This window comes from Podarcis cretensis (genome assembly GCF_951804945.1).
Source record: "Podarcis cretensis genome assembly, chromosome: 2".
In the NCBI taxonomy this organism is placed as follows: domain Eukaryota; kingdom Metazoa; phylum Chordata; class Lepidosauria; order Squamata; family Lacertidae; genus Podarcis; species Podarcis cretensis.
In genome coordinates, this window is record NC_137171.1 from 84571871 (window position 1) to 84594617 (window position 22747).

The 22747-nt window shown below is 43.7% G+C and overlaps 1 long non-coding RNA gene across 1 annotated transcript; it reads right to left on the reverse strand.

The window, feature by feature from the left end:
* Positions 1-19829: 19829 nt before the first annotated feature.
* Positions 19830-22137, reverse strand: LOC307210858. Its single transcript, XR_013836183.1, has 2 exons — positions 21334-22137; positions 19830-20742 (listed from the first exon to the last, which is right to left on the reverse strand). It is a non-coding gene; the product is annotated as an uncharacterized lncRNA (long non-coding RNA).
* Between the last annotated feature and the right edge of the window lie 610 nt (positions 22138-22747).

Consider the following 22747-nt stretch of genomic DNA (forward strand, 5'->3'; position numbering starts at 1 on the left):
AATAGAACAAAAATAACAGGTCACTCTGAGCAACTTGGCTGACGGGATACAAAAACACAACAAATGAAAAGAAACACACCGTGTCTTCATGCTCCATGTTATGCTAAATCTCAGTTATTCTTAGAGAATTGCTTGCTCCCTGGGCTTCTCCCACAAAACAGTAAACTTTGACTCACAGAGTTTCAGGTTCCTCTACCCCTGCTTTCTGGGTCATGTGGAATGTCATTGTAACCTCGTTTCAATAGCCCATTGTGGCAGAGACGTGCCTATCTTCCTGTTGAAAAAGGCTTCTCAGCAGTTTTCTGTGCCTCACTCTCAACAACACACTTCCCCCTCTGCCGTCTGTGAGGACATTCTAGTGTTTCCTCACAGCAGAAGGGCGATGAGGCAATTGTAAGGTGAGTGGGTTTTTCAATGACATAATCGCATGCCTGGAGCATTAGAGGAGAATGTTCACAAATGCTCTTGCCTAATTCTCTACCTTCGATTAGTACTGATCGACTGATACGCAGCACAGGCTCCCCAGAAGTTTATTGACCCAATCTTATGATAGACCTGCTTTCACAAGGGAAACGTTCGTCTGTTTCTGTGCTTCCTCTATCTGCAATTTGAATGCAAAGCAAACATAGGGGTGCTTCCTGTTGAACCAACTGTGTTGTTGCTACCATTACTGGGAAAGGCGACATCTGGAAGTACCTTAAGATCAAATCCATGTGGGAGCTTCTAACATTCTCCGCTTAACTTCTTAGGACCCAGAATATATAATGATTTTTTTAATGCCTCTTTCCCAAATTTTGTCCTACAGCCACCCCATTTGCCAGTAACCAGTTTCTTCCAAAAGGATGTTTACTGTTGCTTATGAAAATGCCATGACAGTGCAGGGCTGGTGTCACGGCTGAAGATTGTTAGGTGCTTGCCAAGGTCTGCACCCATGTGAGGACCACTCTCTAGAGCCTCCTAACCTTGCCTCCTCTTCAACCTTTGGGATGCTGCCTGTTCATCCGCTGCAATATTGTGGATGCTGCCAGTTTCCCCACTGCAAGCATGCATGCATGGAATGGCCAGAGTGAGAAGGAAGGCAATGACAAGGGCAGGGATGGACAACCCTGTCAATTTCATTTTCTCTCCGTTTCTCACTTTGTCTAGTCTTAAATTCAGTTCACCACTTTTTTAAAAAATAAATAAAGACCTCACAAGAATTCGTCAGCATCCAAGTGCACATTTCTCCTAACAGACACATTTTGCCATGCAGCTTGCTGTAATAGAATGCATTTCCACAAAGCGTGTTCTCCTTCATGGAGAGCACGTGTTGCGGTGGGGGCCGCCAGGACACTCCAAAGTTGGGGGCAGCCTAATTGATCGTTGGCCACTGATGCGATTGGGGCTTCCCTTGTTGTTGGGAAGAAGTTAATGTTGCCATTTGTTGATTGATAGCCAGAAATGCTAAAACTCCTTGCACGAGGCTAGGGCTTCCTCTTTTCGACCGTGCATCGGATTGCCCGCCCCCCCCCCTAGAATTAGGGTTGTTCGCTTTGACCTTGCTATGCCTGTCATGGGGTCGTCTGCTCTTGGGGCAGGGGCCCGGTAGGAATTTTGTTCATCTGGCTGATTGGCTGGAGCCATTTGGTTTTTGCCTACTGCGTAGCAAATTGTCACAACTTGTAAGGTTGCGGTTAGGCATTGGTTTATGGTTTGGTTGGTTGAGGGGCAGTGGTTGAGTGCCTGCCCTTGGTAGGTTGAGTGCCTGCCCCTCTAATGCTGCTGCAAGGGATTCCCTAAAAGGAATTGGGGGCTAACTATTGCTTGTCCACTCTGTCAAGGGGGCTCGGGCCATAGCAATGAGCTCCTGGTTGCATTTGGGGAGGGCTGAGGGCAGGTTCCCTGCTTTGTCGCTACCCCCAAGTGTATTCCCCTATTCTGACTTTCGCATCGTGCGGAATGTCAGTCTGTCCCCCATGGTGGGGGCAGATAGTCGCAACCAATGCCTAAGCAACCACTCACAAATTTGTATTTTAATAAAGTTGTGGCCAAAATTATGCCAAAAATCTTAAACAAAAAATTCTGTGTGATGTGTGAGTTATTGGGGTGGCCCTGGGGACCTCGACATGCAAATATAGGCGCACTTTCCCCTAATATCCAGATTTCCGCGCACATCATTTGGTTGGAGAACTGCACTGCAAAACTAAGAGAAGTGCAAATTTGGCATGCTGGATCGCGTATTGTTTTGGGAAGTGCAAATCAGATAGTTTTGCACTGAACTGCAAACCAAATGAAATTTCTTCCTCATCCCTAAGCAAGAGCAAAGTCTTTCCTTGTGCTCTTCCTCTGGGAAGTTGTGTGCATTGAGCAGAGAGTGGGAGGGCAAGCCAAGGGCAGTTCTGTGGAGAGTAGATGGGCCCAACAGAGAGGAGACTCCGCTGAAGATACCTTGCTCAAGAGCCCCTAAAACCTGGAGCCTCCAAGATACAAGTTCACAGGCGCATATGTAAGAAAGCACCTTTGCACAGCATTAAAAAGAACAGCCCTGAATATGTTGAGCTGGTTTAATCCTTTGTCTCTTTCCCCCACCCTCCGAGTTTGGATGGGATTAACATAACACACAGGGCAAATACGCAAAACTATTGCAGCAGTGCTTCTGAGTACAGTGGTACCTAGGGTTACAGACGCTTCAGGTTACAGACTCCACTAACCCAGAAATAGTACCTTGGGTTAAGAACTTTGCTTCAGGATGAGAACAGAAATAGTGTGGTGGTGGCGCAGCGGCAGGCCCCATTAGCTAAAGTGGTACCTCAGGTTAAGAACAGTTTCAGGTTAAGAACGGACCTCCAGAACGAATTAAGTTCTTAACCTGAGGTACCAGTGTATTAGAAACGGGATGGAAATGTAATATTACATTTTTAAAAAACTGGCAATAAAAAATACATTGGGGGTGTTGCATCGCATGCTTCACTGGACAACCTTTTCCATAATAATGGTGCCACCCACAGATTTTCCTGAAAAGAAAGTATTTAGAGGACAGCCCTCCCAGCAAGGTAATGAAGAACTGCTCCTGAAAGAACACACAGCCCACGATTTTCTGGGCTGTAAAGATTGCCACTAGTATTTGAATGCTTGGTTTTAACTAACAAACCCCTTGCTAGTTTTATTTGCAGGCGGTAGGTGGCACCAGTGTTGTTTCTGTAAGGCCTCTGCATCCTGGCTTTTTTACATCCTCCATTAAGGGAATATTGCTGTTTATAGTAATGAATATTGGTTCTTTCGTTCAACTTTAGTCCAAAACACACACCACGAACTCCTCATTCGGCACTGAAATGTATCATTTATTTTAGTGGGAACTATGGCAATTCTTAACGATGACATATATTTAGTCATCCAAACAGAATGAAATGTTTTCCTTCCTTTCCTTGCTCAGCGGGTCAAATTTTGTAATCTTATGACTACTCCTCGAATCTGTGGTAGTCGGTTGGTGTAGAAGTTGCTTTACAAGCCCTGTCTCATTATCACAACCGAGATCTCTCACAATTATTCTTACTGTGCTCAGGCCAAAAGAGACGTTTACCAGCAAACTGCAGCTTCCCATTCCTGTTCTGCTCACCTCCTTGACTGATGATCTACTTTCCACTATCTGTTGGAATTAGTTGGTTGGTTATGACAACGCAACAAGCTTTCAGCCCATTTCATAAAAGTAATCAATGGGTAGGTAAAGAGTGCAGAACCACCAATGCAAACATTCATCTTTTCATTTTCTCCTGCAGGTCTCTTAGATATTCATATAGTCACCAGATGAACTGGGGACAGGCAATAATGGACACACAATAAAGCTGCAAGGAAAAGCAACTGAGTCCCATCAGGGAACAAGGCAGGGTACAAACAAACAAACAAACAGCTTTGGGATCCTATTCATTCTCTCAGGCTAATGGGTCATATTGATTCTACTCACAGCTTGATAGGTGGGGTGGCAAGGAATATGCCCATGAAGGAGCTGGAACAACATCAAACACAGCTCTACCTGTTATGGTTTAATCTCTCTCCCCACCCTTGTAAAGCCCTGGTGACACAATAATATACAGTAGTTTGCTGAAGTTGTAAGAACAGTGCACTAAACCAAATTATTCCCAGTCTGCTGCTGGAAATTAGTTAAGCCAGGCAGTGGGAAGAAGGTAAATTGGAACTACTGGCAGATTGCTGGATGATTTGCAGTTGATCAAGAAGAATTTCTCTTTCATAGCAACACAAAGCCCCCCCTTTCCCTAAATTAGCCTGCCACATCACACATGTGGGTACTAGGTTCTGTTAATACTTTCTTGGGTGCAAACTCAATGGGAACTTACTTCTGAGTAAGATCTAGGATGGCATTAATCCCATGTAGAATGAACAGAGGGATAGTAGGTCAGGGGGACAACAGGGGGTTTATTTACTTATTATTTCAAGTCTACCTTTTCTCCAATGACCTTGTTATGTACTGAAGTTCTCACCCTGGGCCAGCAGGGGGATACTGTATATAGTTATGCAAATGAAGGATCGAAAAGTGACATTCAGTGATTGGATAGTTTTAGAAAATGGCAACAGTTACATTGTTCTGGAGCTCTATATAAGCAGGCTGACTGAGCTCCTCAGTTAGTTCTGTTCCAGCTTACAAAATAAAGAGCTGCTTTGGAGAAATCGCTGTGTCGTCTGCTATGTCAACCCACAACTTAACAGACCTCATGGTAGCGCACAGTCTTTCCCCATTTTAGTCCCAACAACAACCCTGTGAGGTAGGTTAGGCTGAGCGGTGGCAACTGAACCAAGGTCACCCCATGAGCTTCATGGCCAAGCAGGGATTTCAACCCTGGTCTTTCAGGTTCTAGTCTGACACTCTAGCCACTACACCACGCTGCCTTATTGAACTTCCTTATACTCTGAGTTGTACCCACTGCACATAAACAAGTGCCAGCCCTCTAACTCCTTTAGACTGGAAATGCCAAGGATTGAAGCTCAGGCCACCTGCCTACAAACCAGGGATGGACAAAACTATCAATTTTCATTTCTCTCACTTTATAATTTTCCCAATCTTTAGTTCACATTTCCACACAAGTTTGTGACACCCCCCCCCCCGTTCTCATCATTTTAGTGCAAAATTCTCCTCATATACACATTTTTGAATGCAATTTCACTCAATGTTCACATTTTTGCAAAGCAATTTTACCTTGCCTGATGTGTTTTGCCATTTTATTTCCACTAATAAACACACAATTACCCCTAGTGTATACATTTTTGAGGACGCTATTTGGCTAGAGAACTGTACTGTGAAATCTGGAAAGGTGCAGATTTTGGAAGATGGCCGTTCCTCCTCCGTTCACACATTGTGTCAGCAAGTAAAAATTGGGTAGAACTGAATCCCCACCCCGTACTACAAGCAAGACCTAAGGTCCAGCCACAGAGCAACTCTCACCTCCATTTCAGAACATGCAGTTTTTATCACTGCATCTCCCCAAATCCCCCTGTGTGCTAATATTATCCTTACTGAGAAAACCCCTTGGCCCCAGCTGCGGCCCAAGACTTCTGCACGGCACCCTGGGGGGTGGATCTATGTCTCTGTGGTGAAAGCAGGTGCCTGCCAGGCTTGCGAAGATGCTTCCTCCTCCTTTATTGCTCTATTGCTTTATTATCATTAACTACAGCCTCAGGGCCTTTTCCCTCAGGTCTGACCTGCCTGGCAAGTACTGCAAGTTAGGGCTCATATTTGGCCCTTCTTGAAGGAGACATTTCTTTCTTACTTTCTTCTGTTGGTTGACGACGAAGCAAAGAGGCAGCAGGTACCATAAGACAGGACAAACAGGACAAAGGCGCCCCTTTTTTGGTCTATGTTCTCTAATACTCTTGGCTATTCTGAACCCATGTTGTCTGCCACACCCATGAGCCACAGAGTTTTCAGTACCCCCAAGCAGCTTATGGGACACAGGAAGGTGACTTAAGACTGAGTCATCCATTGATCTACTTAGCTTAGTGTTATCTATATAAACAAGCAGTGGCTCTCTAGGGATTCAGATCCAGCCCTACCTGCAGATAATAACAATAACAATAATTTTATCATGCATACCTCGCCCATCTGGCTGGGCTTCCCAAGCCACTCTGGGCGGCTTACAGCACATATAAACACATAATAAAACATCTAACATTAAAAACTTCCCGATACAGTGGTACCTCAGGTTACATACGCTTCAGGTTACAGACTCTGCTAACCCAGAAATAATACCTTGGGTTAAGAACTTTGCTTCAGGATGAGAACAGAAATCATGCTCCGGTGGCACGGCGGCAGCAGGAGGCCCCATTAGCTAAAGTGGTGCTTCAGCTTAAGAACAGTTTCAGGTTAAGAACAGACCTCTGGAACGAATTAAGTACTTAACCCGAGGTACCACTGTACAGGGCTGCCTTCAGATGTCTTCTAAAACTTGTGCAGATGTTTGGGATTGATCCTGAGATCTTCTGTATGCTCTACCACTGAATGAGGGCTTTCCTAGAAAAGCTGCCATCTTCTCACTGGCCCCATTTCTGTATCTTTCACACCTTATGCAGATACTGGCCAATGAAGCTTTTCCCACTGCATGACAAGAGAAGCTACAACACAGCTGCCACCTCCCCCCCCCCCCGCAAGCCTCATTGTGTGACAATTTGGGTGCGCGGGTTAGGTTGTGTCGAGGAAGGACAGGTCTCCTGCACCTTTAATATTTACGCAGGAAAGGGAATATCAGCAGGTGCAGCTTTGTGGGGTTGAGTTGGCCGTGCTGCATGACACGCGACACCTGCTGAAAACCCCTTCTGCCTAATTGTTAAAGAAGCCCTGTCTTCTTTTTCATCTGGCCACCGGAATGGCAGTCAGAAATTTTAGCGAGAACAGCTTTCCCCCCAGCATTGAGATGCAGGGATTTTAACCACTTTAATTGTCATGCTTTTTAGCTGGCTTGTTTTATTGTCTATTTTAATTAAGGGTGTTTTACTGCTCTGGTGGAATCATTGTGTATTTAATTATGTATGGATTTTACAATTGAACACATAGTTGTAAAGTGCCTCGAGGCCGTTTGGGCATATAAATGTAATATAAATTAAATAATAAATATAATAAACAACTGATGCAATGCAACCTGGTTCTATATGCATGTTTGTTTGAAAAGCCATTCAACTGATTTCAGTAAGAATACTGTGCTATGCATGCAGACAATGTAGTTATCTCAAACCCAGTAGACTCCACCTGTAACCTCCATATTCATTGACTCATTTTCGTATGTGGAGGTTGCGGGTGGAGCCTGAAGCCATAACCATATTCCTCTCTGCACCCACGCATTTGGTCTGTTTGCACTGGTGGCTTGAACAAGGCATTATTCTTTTAGGAGTGCAGCATGAACATGCAACCAGCCGGTTAAATAATTCACCCAAGATCAGACTTCTTGCTGTGAATAGGCCTAGCCATGAGTAACTGTGTCAAGCATACAATTTAAGCTGAAGACTTCAACCAATTTAAATATGATTATTCTCAGATAATTGATTTGAGGAGTGCAGCCTCAGTGACAATATTTGCTTGTTAACATTTGTGCGGTCTTTACTTCTCTCTCTGTTTCAGTCTTCACCAGGAGGGAGAAAGAAGCCTAAGTACATAAAATACTGTATGATTTATTTCACTAGGAGGCTTGTGCGAGATGCCTCCTGCATGACTCCATAGCAATTAATTCAGTACTGCTTAAGCAGAACTCAGTTTGAATTAAAATGCATCTGTATTGTAATTGGAGTTTTTTGTTTTGTTGCTGTCAGCTGGACATGCATAATAGGATGGGCCCCTAATTTCCATTACCAGTGCAAGAGGAGGGACACCAAGCTACAAAATAAGCGCAGTGAGCCTTATAGTGCTGATAAACATACTGATTTCTTCACCACCCATGACCTTTTGTCTAGTTTATGGCCAATGCTTTTTATCCACTGAACTTAAAGCAATTCACTAAGATGACTGTGATTTATTATCTCTATTGTAAAGATTGCTTAACAGAGATGAAAGGCAATCTTGTTCCTCCTCTGCCACATGGTATAACAATGGTAGAGGCAAGTGTTGAACAGAAGTCTTCCATTTTTAAAATCTGGTCTCTAATCCATTGGAATGATGTTGACTACCCTCTCCCTCCACTGGCCCTTGTGATCTATCTGGAGATCTAACTCTGCCTCCCTTAGCTCATAGCAATTACCCAGTAGGGCTCAATCCTGCAAGATGCTAGGTATAAGGAGAAAAGCATTTCTGTGTTTGCTTTAAGCATACAAGGACAGACAATGGTGCTGGAAATAAATTTGGATGAAAATCTCTGAGTTAGAAAAAGTATGGATTTTCTCTGTCATTAAAAAGCAATAACACCTTATGAATCACTTTGACATTCCCAATGGAAGTTGGAATCTAAAATACTATATGTTCCACTGTGCCAGGTTTGTACAATTTGTGACCCACCCAGAAGTCTCGGCGCCTTTCACCAGTCTCTGGATGAACAAGATGGGGGCGCATTGTATGTATGAGAGCATTTCTGGGACTAGTTTGCACAAGCAAGCTCTCCATGCAATTCTTCTCATGTATAGGACAGAGCATCCAAAGTTCATTGTAGGGAAAGGTTTGCAGCTAAGCAGTCGAGGTCTCAGGAGGTCTCCAGGTTCAATCCCTGGCAACTCCAAGTGGGGTTAAGAGAGACCCATCTGAAACCTGAGAAAGTCACTGCCAGTCAGTGTAGACAATACTTAGTGAGATTGACCTGACTTACTTCAAGGCAGCTTCTTATATTCCTAGTGTAAACCAGGCTGGACACAAGTAGAGCACATGGCAACCATTTCTGTGATTTTGGCAGCTTAAACTACAACAAAAAGCCAGCCTAATCAAAGGAATTGGAGCTGACTGCTGCAAAAAGTACAGTATTCATGTAGAGTTTGATAACACTAGGAAGGAGCATGCAGATTCAATAAGGAGTCGATGTACCTGCATGCATTGGCTTTAAGAAAGCCTGTGGAAAATAATGTGTGCATATGTGTTTTGGTTTGTAGGTTATTGAGCAGCGGCCACCCAGGATAGCTTTGATTGAATGTCCCTGCCCTGTAAAAGGCCCTCCAGATGTCTAAAGGAAGACCAGGGCCAATATTCTATACTTGTTTCTGTCTCAGAGTCTGAAAAATGACAAAGCAAAACAAATAGAGAAGTGTAGGTATTTCGTTTAAACATTCACAGCTTGGGCAAAATTATTTGTTATTCAAAGGCTACAGTTGCAATGCAGATCTCTTTATGTCCACCTTTTGTGTGATTGGTTCTGTTCTCTGCTTTGGCTAAGGGCACCAATGTACAGGACAAAAAGAATGTAAATCCGAGACTGGCCAAATTTCTTAGCCATGTTTCTCTTCATAGGATGCCTTAAGCTAGGGAGGAGGGACCTAAGGCCCTCTGGATGATGCTGAAATTCAGCTTCCATACTTTCTATCCATTGGTCATGCTGGCTGGGGCTGATGGGAATTCAAGTCCAACGCCATTTGACAGGCCACAGGTTTCCCATCGCAGCTTTAAGCTGCAGTCTCAAGGAAGTCCAAAACCTAGGGTGATTTTTGTTTTGTTTGGGAGTTGGGGTGTAATAGAAAGACTGTAATTAGAGTTGCATTGATATGAAGAGTCTTAACATTTACTTGGAATAGCTCCAACGGAAGTGGGTTGACTTCTGATTTAATGTATGTTTAAGGCTGGGTTGTAAGTTTCCCTGTTTCGATCTATTGATCTCAGCCACTTGACAGCTAATTGTCATCTATCTATCTATCATCTATCATCTATCTATCATCTATCTATCTATCATCATCATCATCTATCTCTATCATCTATCATCTATTTATCTATCTATCTATCATCTATCTATCTATCTATCTATCTATCTATCTATCTATCTATCATCTATCTATCTATCTATCTATCTATCTATCTATCTATCTATCTATCATCTATCATCATCTATTTATCTATCATCTACCTACCTAATAGCAAATTGTTATGTTTCCCCAATACTATAGTCCCTGAATGCCGAAAATGGATATTTAGCAATATGTACCTCCCAGGTACAAAATGACTTAGAAGTGTATGCTAAAGTACCAAATGTGTCAATTACTTGAACTCTGTAGCTTGTTGTGATTCATGTGCTTTTGTTGAAACATACAAAGAGGCCTCATGTTTACACAAGATTCTTACGTGGCTGCAAACTTATAAATATTTTAAATCAAGTGCTAATTTTCCAAAAACATCTGGTTGCAACATTATCCCCCCCCCCAGTTGTTTCAAAGGCCATACCCAGGCTGCCTGCCCACAAGCCGCGGAAAAAAATGAGGCACAAACCTTTCCCTGCACATTGGATCATCCAGGGAGGTCTTTAAAAAAAGAAAAAGAATAAAGGAGACAAATGCCATCTCTTCTTCTGTACAAATCATTGCTACTGACATTAGATGCCTCTTCAAAGCAGAATGCCTCTTCAAAAACTAATTGTTTACTCCTGCTGTGTAGATGCTGTGCAATATTTTTTAATGTGCATCTTTTGCTGCTATACATGTCGAAACTATATTCACCAAGCACAGCTATGTAAAATGCATGAGGGAAACTGGATTTTTGTTTGTTTGCCTGGCCAGTAGAACAAAGACCAATATCTTTAGCTGCAACCAGTTCTCAGTCTCCTAAAACTTTTGCAGATGTTACATTAGCATTTTAATATTCATCTCAATTGCTTTATCTCCCAAGATCATGGTGCGCTCTTGCTGCAAAATGCAGGATGTTTGGGGATTGATCCAAGTATGCACTGGATCTTTCTTGCCCCAGGGCTGTTCTGCAAGCACTGCACATAAGATTATGATAAAAGCTGGTTAGCATGAAGCAAACCTCAAGGCTGCATTAGTCAGCCGCAACCATACACTCTCGTTTTACTAGTATCAGTGAACGCCAGCAATAGTTGTCTGTCCCACACCCTTCTTCCGTTGGAAGCAAAGCTGCAAAACCACTCCTTGATGAAATAATGACAATGAAATTGTTATTATCCTCAGGAAAAAACCCAAAAAGGTCTCCAGCAGAGAAGCTTTTCTTGTCGAGATCTAACTATGGCATTAGTATAGAAGCCAGTGGATGCTTTGTGGGGCACTGTCTCACCAAGTCTGCCCGCAGGCAGCCCCCACAAACCTGCCTCCTTGCAACCAGCAATATGAGGGGTATGGGACACTAGTTGTCAGCCTCCTCCTTAGTCTCATTGTTTCCTTTATAGAACTTAGCAGGGAGGAGGATGGGAAGGAAACCAGAATTAGTTGGGACCACCTATCATTGGCTCTGGTGCCACCTGCTGGTTGGCCTCCCTGGCTTCCGCCCTATAGTTCAAATGAACACCAGACATCAAAGGTGGAAGCTTTTCAATTTTGCAGAAAGGTATTTTTTGTACTTTTTTTGCACCCCACACCAGGAGCTCCCCAATATACAATCATATTGATTATATGGTATCAGACTTGTGCTACCAAAATATTGTGAATTGGGGGAAATGGCATTTTGCATCAAATGAACATTACGTGGGTGCTACATGCTAGGGGCTTGCAAACAACTACTTGTTGCCCACAAGTAGGAGGGACTAGTAACCAGGCTTAACTAAATCGTGCCCTGGAAGTGACCACATAAGTAGGTGTTTGCAAAAACCAGCCATGTAGTACCCAGTTCATGTTCCTTGTATGGAAAAAGTTACTTCTCTTGTAAGATTATTTAAAAAACAAAAACAAAAAATAGGACATAAGTATCATAGGTAAGTGTGGAAACTGGTGAGCATTTTGGTTCACTAGGTTTTCCGGATCTAGTTCAAGGCTTTCTTTTGGCACCTCCACAACTTTGGTTAATGGGAAAAGATTAAGATCTATAAAGCCAACGATTTTAATAAAACAAACGTAGATCGATGGTTGCCTATTTAGTGTTGTTTACTTTAAAGGATTGGCTTGCATGTGGTTTTGCATACCTTTGTCAGGCAGGACCAGGGAAGGCCATGGAATAAGGCCTGGAGTAAATATTATCTCTCATGAGCTGGAACCAGAGACAGAGATGGGGTGGGGTTTGTGGCATATGGGAAGCCTGCAATGTGGGCTAGGCTACACAAAGGCTGAAGGCCAGAGCTCTTCTTACACACCCTCCAAGTGTCCCTGTTTTCCAGGGACAGCCCTGGAATAATGAAAACCACCCTGGCTTCTGATTTGATCCCAGAATGTCCCTATTTTCCCCATCAGCGGCGCTGCTCCCAAGCTCAGGGAGAATGAGCTGATGCTTGCCTGAGCAGTGGTGACAGCAGTGGTGGCTGCGATGGAGCATTTTGTTGCCTCTCCATGGCTGCCACTGTTGGCCTCCTCCTTTAAGCAGTTTGTAGCAGCTGCTGGAGAGAGGGCAAAGAGGAGCAGAGGTTGCTGCTGCTGAGGCCCAGCATCAAGTGACACACCGGCTCTGAGGGGCAGGCAGAGGGCATGGCTGCAAGAGCAGAGAGCAAGGAGTCTTGCTTGTCTTTTTAAAACAACAACAACACGCTTTGTGCATCCATGTCAAATCTCGCCCCTTTTAAAATTTATTTATTGCAGTGTATTTTTCTTTTTTTGCAAATCTACTAAAGAATCAAATCAAATCAGGATTAAGGGGTTTTCTCAAGACGGTAGAGGGCATGTATTCCGTTGCTGTAGTAGCACTTGTGATTCTTCTGAAAGGAAATGCTCTGTGGGGGCAGGAGGTGTTATGTACTGAAGTTCTCACCCTGGGCCAGCAGGGGGATACTGTGGATAGTTTTCACTCAGGTCCACGTCAGTTATTTTAGGCGGGAAACCCTGGGTTGTTGTTGCTACAATGTTGACAGCCGGCTGCCTATAAAAGCAGGCCGGCTGAGCTGTTTGCAGTCAGTTCTATTCCAGTTTACAAAATAAAGAGCTGCTTTGGAGAAATCGCTGTGTCGTCTGCTATGTCAACCCACAACTTAACAGGAGACAAAAAATGGGGAGCTGAGGAGGGTCAGTTGGGGGGGGGGAGAGTGAGAAATATCCCTATTTTCATCTGAGGAGCATTGGAAGGCCTGTTACTATTGAGAGGGTGCTAGAAGCTGGGCATGCAAAGCCCTGGGTTGCTCACATGATGCCATCCTCTGACCATATGGATGACGTTCTTTCGAGGAATGGTAGTGAAAGGACGGATGAACAACATTTTGACTGTTCAAAATGTATATTTCTCCTCTTGCAGGGTTTTTTTAAAACAAGAAGCCAGGTAAATGTTTCCTACTGGGATGATTTATGTTTAGTGAATCCTGCCTCAGAGAAATGAATACAATTCAACAGCACTGGAGGTCCCCTCCAGCCTTATGAATCTATAAATAAATGCCAGCAGGACATTCAACAGCCTTGATCCACAAGGCTCTGAACAGCTTTTTGACAGCCAATCAACAGGGCTATAGAAGAACGATGCTATTAACAAGCAAACCTGCCCCAGTTGCTATCTTTTGGCAGGAGGGTGGTGTTTAGTAATTTTAAAAAGCCTATCTCCCTATCATTGTTTCAAGGAAGAAGCAGGAAGACCATATTGGAAAATGCCCTCTGGATATCCATCTAAAATCGTGCAATATGTAAGGATGGGCAAAGAAACTTCCCTTCCCTGTGTTTGCTGTAGAAGTCAAACAAAAAGGAACAGGATCTGATGTTGACGATAGTGTGGAAGTACATATGTGTGTAATGTACACACATATACAAACATTTGCTCATTAAATACACAGCCAAGATATTTGCCTGTGCTCTAGTTCACTTGTAATAATATACAGTACGGAGAAGATATTCCAGCAAATTTGGACGCATGTTTCTAACGTATGTTTTCTTTCAGTGTCTCCTGATGAAAACATAACTTGGAACATGTGCTCGATGTTAATAAGCATTCAAATTCACTTTACAAGCAAACGTTAATGATACTCGTGGCCAGCTTTGGGGGCTGAATCCTGGCCCCCTAGACAGTCTCAGCTAAAGATCATGGATAAAGCGCTTGGCCTGTCTCTGCCTCATGGCAAGGGTGGGTATTCGCCCCCCCTTCCCTCCCGAGTCTCAAAGCAGCTACAAAACCATTCTGTGATTACGACTGCAGCATGTTATGTATATCTACTCACGGGAGGTCCCACACATCTCTGTGAAGAAGAGGGGCCAGAGAGCTGCCACCTACATTGCTTCAGCCCTCACTTTGATCTGCAAAAAAGCAGATATCCACACAGAGGAAAATGACCCTTGATTGACTTAAATATGTACCTAGATCTGAAGCTGATTGTATATAAAACATATTCACCAACCATGCAGAAAACACGAGTCAAAATAGCACTTGGAAGGCAGTTGTGAACCAGACATTTGGAGTGGCATCTAACCACCACTTAGTTACTATTCTGAAGCAACTTTAGCGTACTTGCACTATGGAATAATCTCAGTCAATTACAGTGGTACCTCTGGTTAAGTACTTAATTTGTTCCGGAGGTCCGTTCTTAACCTGAAACAGTTCTTAACCTGAAGCACCACTTTAGCTAATGGGGCCTGCTGCTGCCGCCGTGCCACCGGAGCACGATTTCTGTTCTCATCCTGAAGCGAAGTTCTTAACCTGAGGTACTATTTCTGGGTTAGCGGAGTCTGTAACCTGAAGCGTATGTAACCTGAAGCGTATGTAACCCGAGGTACCACTGTATATATTTTGGGGGCATGGGGATCATAGCAGATATGAGAAAGCAGCCTTCCCTCTGAACACAGAGTTTCCAAGTAAATGTGAATAGTCTTGTGCTGTTAAGAGGTGGAGGCCATATTTACAACCAGACTTGACTACTGCAAGACATTATGCATGCCCTTGAAGATTGCTCAGAATCAACAATAGGTTCAAAACGTGGCAGCCAGGACCAGAATGCAGTACTGTCTGCTTGGAATGTATCTCACCAGCATTATACAAAAAAATAAAATAAAAAACTCCACTGATTCCCAGTTTGCTTTTCATTTTCCAGACATACTTTGGGACGTGTTTTTCTTTTCTTTTCTTTTCTTTTCTTTTCTTTTCTTTTCTTTTCTTTTCTCTTTTCTTTTCTTTTCTTGGTGGAGTAGAAGGACCATAGTTCAGTAGTAAAGCCATGCTTTGAATGCAGAAGGTCCCAGGTTCAAACCCCCCTATTCCTTTCTGAAACCCCGGAGAGGCACAGCCAATCAGAGCTGACAATACTAAGCTTAGATGGACCAATGGCCTGACTCAGTATGAGAACCTTCTTCTGTTCCTGTAAAGCCTATTAAGAATGAATTAAATAAATTTAATTTAATGAATTAAAGGAAGAAAGAATTCGGGATGGTTTGTTTTAGAACATAGCATCTGTCTTGTCAATGTTACAAGGTATGATTCCTTTCTAATTGATCTTTGTCCAAAGTTAAGACCTTTAAGTAGCTACCTTATAACCAGAATACCAAGGAGGAACTGACAAAAGTAGCCAGTGAGTCCACCTTGCAAAAGAGATTGCAAACTAAAGGGCAAGCATTCAGGTTGTAGACAGCATAATGACTTTATAAGGCATTCCTTTTTTCCATCCATTCACCAGCCACTGAACATTCACAGGGCTGTTGCTCAGATTCAGGGGAACCTGGACAGGAATTTTCAGTGGGTACATCAGAAAGTACATATTCCCTTTCTGGGCATTGGATTCCTCTGCCAGCATGATGAAAGCACCAAGGGCTCTTCCACGTATCTGGCAATCTTTGAGTGTACTTTTATACTCCATGGATAAGTTGTCTATTTGGTAGGCCATTATTATTCCTAGTTTACAAATGGGGAACTGATTCTGAAAGAAAGCAATTTTCCCACAGCTGACCAGTGAGATCATAGCTGAGTTACAATCATGGCATTCCAGATCCCGTGGGAGTGCTGTCTCCATTGGACAACAGTGAGTCTCTGCCCATAAAGCAAAAGGCACATTAGGTTAGTTATTTATTTGGAAAAAAATATACCATGTTTTCCTCCAAGGAGCTCAAAGTGGTGCACATTGTTCTCCAACTCCCCAGTTTATCCTCACAACAACCCTGTGAGGTATGCGCAAAGCATGGGTAATAAACAAGATGAGCTTGAGCTCTTGGTACAGCAAACTAAATATGACATAATAGGCATCACTGAAACCTGGTGGGATAAGTCCCACGACTGGAATGTAATAATGGAGGGTTACAATCTATTTCAGAGAAACAGACCAGACAAGAAAGGAGGAGGAGTGGCGTTATATGTCAGGGGTGTGTATACCTGTGAAGAGATCCAAGATTTAGAACCTCAAAGTCAAAGTGAGAGCATTTGGGTCAAAATTAAGGGAGAGATGAATAACAGGGACCTCATTGTGGGAGTTTACTATAGATCCCCAAGCCAAACGGAGGACATAGATGATGCCTTCCTGGAACAGATGGCCAAGCATGCAAAAGGAAGGGAGATAGTAGTAATGGGGGACTTCAATTACCCGGATATTTGCTGGATGTCAAACTCAGCCAAGAGCATAAGGTCAAACAGATTCCTCACTGGCCTTGCAGACAACTTCGTTGTCCAGAAAGTGGGAGAAGCAACAAGAGGAACAGCCATTTTAGATCTGGTCCTAACCAATGTTGATCACCTGGTTAGTGGGGTAGAAGTGGAAGGATCATTAGGCGCGAGTGATCATGTTCTTCTGAAGTTTACTATACAGCGGAAAGGAGCAGCCAAGCATACTAGGACTCAATTTCTTGACTTTAAGAAAGCTGACTTCATAAAACTTAGGGAAGTGCTGGGTGAGATCCCATGGACAGTAATACTAAAAGGAAAGGGAGTTCATGATGGCTGGGAGTTTGTTAAGAGGGAGATAGTAAAAGCACAACTTCAGGCAATTCCAATGAGACGGAAACATAGAAGGTGCCTAAAGAAGCCAGGGTGGCTATCTAAAGAACTTTTAACTGAGTTAAGATTAAAAAAGGATGTGTACAAAAAATGGAAAAGGGGGGAAACCACCAAAGAGGAATTCAAACAAATAGCCAGCACGTGTAGACACAAAGTCAGAAAAGCTAAAGCACAGAATGAACTCAGGCTTGCTAGAGAGGTTAAAAGCAACAAAAAAGGCTTTTATGGGTATGTTCGTAGCAAAAGGAAGAACAAAGAAACAGTGGGGTCACTCAGAGGAGAAGATGGTGAAATGCAAACAGGGGACACAGAAAGGGCTGAACTGCTCAATGCCTTCTTTGCCTCAGTCTTCTCCGATAAAGAAAACAATGCCCGACCTGAAGAATTTGAGCAAATGATTCAGCAGAGGAAACACAGCCCAGAATAACTAAGGAGATAGTACAAGAATACTTGGCTAGTTTAGATGTATTCAAGTCTCCAGGGCCAGATGAACTGCATCCAAGAGTATTAAAAGAACTGGCAGATGTGATCTCAGAACCACTGGCAGTCATCTTTGAGAATTCCTGGAGAACAGGCGAAGTCCCGGCAGACTGGAGGAGGGCAAATGTTGTCCCTATTTTCCAAAAGGGGAAAAGAGAGGACCCAAATAATTACCGCCCAGTCAGTCTGACATCAATACCAGGGAAGATTCTGGAGCAGATCATTAAGCAAACAGTTTGTGAGCACCTAGAAAGGAATATTGTGATCACCAATAGTCAGCATGGATTTCTGAAAAATAAGTCGTGTCAGACTAACCTGATCTCGTTTTTTGACAGAATTACAAGCCTGGTAGATGAAGGGAATGCAGTGGATGTAGCCTACCTTGATTTCAGCAAGGCATTTGACAAGGTGCCCCATGATATTCTTGTAAAGAAGCTGGTAAAATGCGGTCTTGACTATGCTACCACTCAGTGGATTTGTAACTGGCTGACTGACCGAACCCAAAGGGTGCTCATCAATGGTTCCTCTTCATCCTGGAGAAGAGTGACTAGTGGGGTGCCACAGGGTTCTGTCTTGGGCCCGGTCTTATTCAACATCTTTATCAACGACTTGGATGATGGACTCAAGGGCATCCTGATTAAATTTGCAGATGACACCAAACTGGGAGGGCTGGCTAACACCCCAGAGGACAGGATCACACTTCAGAACGACCTTGACAGATTAGAGAACTGGGCCAAAACAAACAAGATGAATTTTAATAGGGAGAAATGTAAAGTATTGCACTTGGGCAAAAAAAATGAGAGGCACAAATACAAGATGGGTGACACCTGGCTTGAGAGCAGTACATGTGAAAAGGATCTAGGAGTCTTGGTTGACCACAAACTTGACATGAGCCAACAGTGTGACGCGGCAGCTAAAAAAGCCAATGCAATTCTGGGCTGCATCAATAGGAGTATTGCATCTAGATCAAGGGAAGTAATAGTGCCACTGTATTCTGCTCTGGTCAGACCTCACCTGGAGTACTGTGTCCAGTTCTGGGCACCACAGTTCAAGAAGGACACTGACAAACTGGAACGTGTCCAGAGGAGGGCAACCAAAATGGTCAAAGGCCTGGAAACGATGCCTTATGAAGAACGGCTAAGGGAGCTGGGCATGTTTAGCCTGGAGAAGAGGAGGTTAAGGGGTGATATGATAGCCATGTTCAAATATATAAAAGGATGTCACATAGAGGAGGGAGAAAGGTTGTTTTCTGCTGCTCCAGAGAAGCGGACACGGAGCAATGGTTCCAAACTACAAGAAAAAAGATTCCACCTAAACATTAGGAAGAACTTCCTAACAGTAAGAGCTGTTCGACAGTGGAATTTGCTGCCAAGGAGTGTGGTGGAGTCTCCTTCTTTGGAGGTCTTTAAGCAGAGGCTTGACAACCATATGTCAGGAGTGCTCTGATGGTGTTTCCTGCTTGGCAGGGGATTGGACTTGATGGCCCTTGTGGTCTCTTCCAACTCTATGATTCTATGATTCTATGATTCTATGTTAGGCTGAGAGGCAGTGACTGACCCTAGTCCCCCAGTGAGCTTCATGGCTGTGTGGGAATTTCGTACCCTGGTCTACCAGGTCATAGTACAACACTCTGATGGCCATCAAAATCTTTAGCTTAACCAGCTACGTACCTCTAGTGCAGGCTTCCTCAAACTCGGCCCTCCAGATGTTTTTGGCCTATAACTCCCATGATCCCTAGCTAGCAGGACCAGTGGTCTGGGATGATGGGAATTGTAGTCTCAAAACCTCTGGAGGGCTGAGTTTGAGGAAGCCTGCTCTAGTGCAATGGTAGTCCATGTGATGCCCTCCAGATGTTACTGGAGTAAAACTTCCATCAGCCACAGCTAGCATGGCCATTGGCCAGGGATGATGGAGGTGGTATACCAATAACATCTGGTTGGCACCATGTTGGTTACCGCTGCTCTGTCGCTATGTACATGTTATTGGCTTGAAACACAGCTATGTCGTTCTTTTCTCAATTTGGATTAAAGCTGGTTTGGCGGAAAACACATCAAAACATAGCATTTCAAAAAACCCTCTAGCATAGATATGAATTGTGGCTATCACTGTGCGTATACCACTTCCCAAACTAGTGAATGCAGAGTAAACAGAAGTTTGTGTACAGCTTAAGTGTATCAATATAATGATAAGTTGGAGGGGCTCTTCCACAATGGCAGTCTATGGATGGATGCTCCTCCAAGGAACATACAGGTTAATCCAGTTAAATAAAAATATCAAACATACACAGATTCAGAAAAAATTGTGAGAATAGATGCAAAAGCTAAGCATAAAATCTAGATATTTGAAATCAGTGGCAGGTAGATTCTATAGCTCCTATGACATACATACTTTCTACTGTTATCAGATCAAAAACTTTTTACTAAGTAGGTGGTTAAAAGAAACTTTATTTACTTTTACTTGCTGATTCCATCTCAAGTCTTGGGTGTTTTGTGTTAATGTTTCATAACGCTGGTTACCAGCAGCCCACACCAAACATCCCTCCTAACAACAGTATAACTATAAAAGCAGTTATTTCCCCCTTTATAGGAAGAACCAGAACAACCAGCCGAAGTATCAAAAGGCCATGCGTAGTCATGAGTTGCAGCTGGCAGCTAGCTGCATAGTTGCCTATAAGCCATTTACTGTGCTCAGTTTATCGAATGGGTGGGCCAGCCCCTTAGTAGGTTATTCATACTTAAAACAAAACAAAAATCCCACCTTATAATACTTTTACTTTTAGGACAATAGCAAAAGTAAAGTTTAAATTCAGGCACCACCCATAACTGCTATGGAGTTATTGGAATCTGGAGCAGGGAACCATAAGATGACCTTGTTTCTGAGAGGCAACAGTGGCTCTTCCACCACTGGATGTCACAGCTAGTCTGGCAGGCAATTAAAGTTCTCCAGCACCTGCAAGTCCTTCACTACTGGTGATGGCTAAGGCCCCAATCCTAATCCCACTTACCCGGGAGTAAGACTCACTGAATTCAGTAGGGTTTACTCCTGAGTAGGCATGGTTGGGCAGCATCCTGGCCACAATAAGAGACAATGCTACAGTTCATCCACTGATGAACCCTGTTTCCCAGCGACTGCTGGGAACATGAACCTTCCTGCCAGGCTTGCTCCGATCACAGCTCTTTCCATGGCTGACAAGTCTTCCAAGCGACTCTGACATTTGCATTAGTTTGGAATCTGCTTCTCCCTTCCTTCCCATCTCGGCAGCAAGCCATTGTGCTGTGGCCAAATCAGGATGAGGGGCAAGGCGCTGTAAGTTTGCAACAAACACTCCACCTTGAATCAAACTGGAAAGGCAGGAGCATGTGTCATTCTCACAGTGCCAATGGGAAATATCCACAACATTGCACTAAAGTTGGTTTCCTCCATGACCCAAAACGCACTGCTTGGTCTCCCAACCCCTCTGTCCCCATAAATACATTGGACTTGGCATCAGCTCAGAGGGCAACTCACAGGCATTGCTCTTCGTGGCATTTCAATGGCTGGCTAGGAAATGCAGTTACTGTTCCTATCATGATGACAGGAAAGGAATTATCCAAGTATGACATATTCCCTTTAAATCTCAGGGAAGGGCTTCTGGAAGCACACCAAAAGACATTGCAGATGGGGGCTGCTGGAGTCCTTTCCGCCATGCCTCCCCTAACGTCACATGTGCTGTTTGTGGCACAGGCCACTTAGCTGTATGCTATGATGTATACATCCGTTATCTTGGGGATGTGCCAGTTACATTTATGGCACATAGCTCTTCTTTCCTGTGTTGTGGTTGAGCAAATAGCCACAGTCAGATACACAGTGCTTTTGTGACTAACCCAACCATACAGAGGAAGTTTCTGAAAGAGGAATCTGAGCTCATGATTCAAAAAGCCAGTCGCCCTTACCAATAAATCCGAACGCAGAACAAGCTCAAAAAGGACCAAGCCCACAGCCAGAATTCTTGTGGTGAGAATCATGGAGGATAGGAAATTGAAGAAGAGTCAGAACATAAATACAGGTAGACTAATATATTTAAGTGTCTAAGCGAGCATTTGGGTAAAAAAATAAGAAGCCTGCTAACTGAGAAGCACAGCAAAAGTCTACAAAGAGATCGTTTATTTCCACTTCTTTTAACTTCCCCCGCCCCATCCCTCTTTCTTTCTAGTGCAGCCTTCCCTCTCTCTCACATGAGCATCCTCAGATATTTTCCTGGGGTGGGTATTTTTCCTGGGGTGGGGCAAAATAAAACATTGAAAGGGTGGAGCAGGCGAAAATGAGAAGAATGGTGTTTGCATGCTTTGCCTCAAATCTTAGGTTGCAAAAATGACAAACTTACTTTAGCAAAAAACCATGAAATCTGGGAATTTGGGGGTTGCGCTTCATTCCAGGGGCACCAAGGAAAGCATGGCACCCATGGGTTGTGATCCCTGCATTAGAACATCCAAACACAGCCCTTGGCTGAAAAGGCAGGCTGGTCCTATACACATTTCCTATTAACAGGGGAAGGGTTTGTAGCTCAGTGGTTGAGTATGAAGAAGTTCCCAGATTCAATCCCTTGCATCTCCAAGGAAGAGTGGGAAACCCAGGCCTGAAACCCTGGAGAGCTGCTGCCAATCAGTGTGACCAATCATGAGCTAGATGGGCCAATGGGCCATCTTGGTATAAGGCAGCTTCTTATTCATTCCAGGCAGAAATGAAAGTCAACGCTTTCCCACTGAACTTCTCCTAGTCACAAAGTTGTTAAAGCACTTGGGGGGGGGATCCAAGCCCATGTAGGAAGCTAGTGACATTTTTTATGATTTAAAACAGGAGGCTTCCACCTTGACTGATTTTCCAGCTTGTTCTCTCCCACGCCCTCTCTGCAGCTGGCCACACCTCCTCACTACTTGGTGGCTTCCAGCTCATCATATCTTAAAGCAGGAGTGCACAACCTTTTGGGGGCACATTTAGAAAAAAAACCCCAATGAATTGCTCTGGGCAGCAGAAAACACACATTCCACACAACGAAATCTGACAATGCTTCAGAACCTTATTTGTGAAAGAGTGACAATGACCGACTCTCCCCAAAAGAAATAAAAAACAGGCAAAGAAACAGCAGGCAACCACCTGAAAACAGCACTGATAAGCCTCCTAAAACACATACACACAAATTGAGAGGAGCGGTGGGCCTTGCCTGAGGGTGCCAGGGTGCCTACAGGTGCCATGTTTGGAGACCTCAGTCTTAAAGGAAATTTACCCTCTCAACACTGACCTTAAAGTGATGGCTTGTGGATGAAAGTGAATTGTGCTAAAACAAAAAAAATTCCTTTCAGTAGCACC